This window comes from Notamacropus eugenii, chromosome 6, assembly GCF_028372415.1.
Source record: "Notamacropus eugenii isolate mMacEug1 chromosome 6, mMacEug1.pri_v2, whole genome shotgun sequence".
Classification (NCBI taxonomy): Eukaryota; Metazoa; Chordata; class Mammalia; order Diprotodontia; family Macropodidae; genus Notamacropus; species Notamacropus eugenii.
In genome coordinates, this window is record NC_092877.1 from 182196738 (window position 1) to 182199573 (window position 2836).

Here is a 2836-nt window from a genome sequence, read left to right on the forward strand (position 1 = left end):
GAATGTAGGACAATTGAGATATATAAAAAGGTGAATAAAAATCATGAGTATTATCAGAATGATAAGCAGACTGGATATACTATGGCATATGGAGATTAACTGAAGGAATTGGGTATAGTTACTGTCACATAAAAAAGGGACTAGATTTATTTTGCTTAACTTCGAAGCACAGAACTAGCAGCAATGGGTGGAAGTTAGAGGGGACTGGCTTTTTGACTTGTAAATAGAAAGTCTTCCTAAGAAATAGAGCTACCTAAAGGTAGAATCATTGGAAGTATTCAAATGAACTATATATGACAACTTGTCAGGGATGTTGTGGAGTGGGAGCATTCTTTTTTTTAGGTATGAGTTTAGTGAAATAACCTCTGAGGTGACTCCCATATTTCTGATATTCAGTGATTCTGTGTAGATTTTTGTTGGTTTACTGCTAAGCAGTGTTTTTTTTTTTTTTAAATCAACTCAGTGGAGGTTTTACGCTCATCCTAACAGTCTGTGTTTTCCCTATAGATACAAGAGTATTGAGTAAATGCTCTGCTCTCTATGGCTAGCAGCTTCCATCACTTAGCTCTACCTCACTCTATAAAATGGTGCTGCCCTGTTGTCAATCCACTTCTATGGATTTGTAGATCAATTAAATAAAAGTGTTGTGAGCCCCCATTCATGCTCCTTCCTGAATAGATCTATTTCAATGAGTGTTAGTTATATCTTTTTTGTAAAATAGTGTTGGTTTTGCATGGAAGCAGACAAGCATGCCTGGAGACAGCATAAAAGTTATATTAGGAAGTTATATTAAGTGTAGAATTGATAAGACAATAAACAGAATACATCACCAGAAAGCATAATGAGTAAAAAACTTTCAATAAGAATAGGATAGTTATGAGGTGTTTTATCAATTTCTTAGCTACAATCTAGATAAACTTTATCTATGACTGTACTCTAATATACTGTTTTAGTCAGAAAAGGCCAGAACAAATACATGCCTACCATCTCTTCCATTCTTCCTCAAACAGAGACTAATTCCTGCCAGGAAAGAAAGCAGGAGGTTGGAGGCCAGCACCTGTCTGGGATGCTATCTTCAGAGAGAGGGAATATTGTGTGAGAATTTTATCTATCAGCTATAATAACTAAGGATAGTTAGGCGATACAATGGATGAATTACTAGGTCTGGAGTCAGGAAGATCCGAATTCAAATTCAATTTCAGATACTTGCTGGCTCTGTTACCCTGGGAAAGTCAGTTAGTCTCCATTTGCTTCAGTTTCCTCAAATGTAAAATGGGGATTTTAAAAGCACCTACCTCCCAGACTTGGGAAGATTGCATGAGATAGTAATTGTAAATTGCTTAGCACAATACCTGGAACACAGGAAGCACTATGTACATGTTACTATTATTATCTACTATTTTAAATATTATTAATATAGGTTCAAGTTAAACTCCTTATTGCTATTTCTTAACAAAGAAAGAGGGATGCAAAGCTTTATATTGAAGGCTTGACTCACTTCCCATCAAATACCAGTTCATAATGAACATATATAATAAGTAACAAAGAAGCCTGTTTATCTAAGTTTATAACAAAACAAAAATCAGAAAATGTAAACAGATGATAATATATGCTAGTCAATGCAGATTGAAAAAAACTCTCCTATTGGCATTGTAGTAACTCACCTCAAGTAAGAGGAAGAGCTCCATAGGTTATCCAAGGGGAAATTTCCCCAAGTCTCTAGTGCGTAAGCTAGGAATAGAGATATGATCAAAGTTCTACCTCTTGGCTTCTTAGAGACATTTTTTCCTTTCACAAACGTGAAGAGAAGTTGGCATTGTCCATCTGTCTCAAAGCTGGAAGCCAAAAGAGCCTAACAATGTTAAAAAGAGAGAAGGGACTGATTAGATCTCTTCTCTACTACACTCCTGCCAACACTGCTTTACTCCCTCATCTGAGTTAAAGGTATCATCTCCTCCAATGAGGAGGAATTCAATAGCAATGGACGCTGGGACTTGGGTTTCCATTTTTCTTAGACATCGCTACTATGAATGCTGTCTAGGAGCGGCTGAATTCTGTGATGATGTCATTAATCAGAATTTCTTCGAGATGCTTTCTGAGTTCTTCCATCACAGACAGAGGAATTCTTCTACATTTTCCTCTGAATGGTCAGAAATTGGTGAGTTGGAATCTGTGGGTTACACCTTTAGTACATCCCACATCTGACTAGTGAAATGAAAACACATCTCTTTCTGAGTTCTAGCCTCAACCTATCAATTCATTCTCGTGGGACTGTAGAAGAGTCCCCAAAATTAAAAGCCTCAAAATGCAGCTCATAGAGTGAGCTGTTTGGGATTCTGTGATGTTCATTGAAACCTGTTGTCTCTATCCTGTTGTAAGCCTCTGTATGAACTTTATGGATGATCAAAATATGTATATATTATGTCTTGGCTTGTTGTTTGCAGTATTGTACTAGGATTTTGAAAAGGCTAGAATTAGCTTTTTTTGGATGTGACTAGAATCTTTCCTCCCCCCCAAATTAATTAATTTGCTTTAAGTTTTCAACATTCACTCCATAAGTTTTAAATTTTCTCACCATCTCTCCCCATTCCCTTCTCAAGATGGCGTGAACTTTTATGAGAGCTCTACACATACATTGCTATTAAACATGTTTTCACATTGGTTATGTTGCATAGAAGAATTATAGGGAATAGGAGAAACCATGAAAACAAAACAAAATATAACATAACAAAAAAGAAAACAGTCTGCTTCATTGTGCATTTTGACTCCACTGCTCTTTCTCTGAATGTGAATGGCATTTTGCATCGAGTCCTTTAGGAATGTTTTATATCATAAC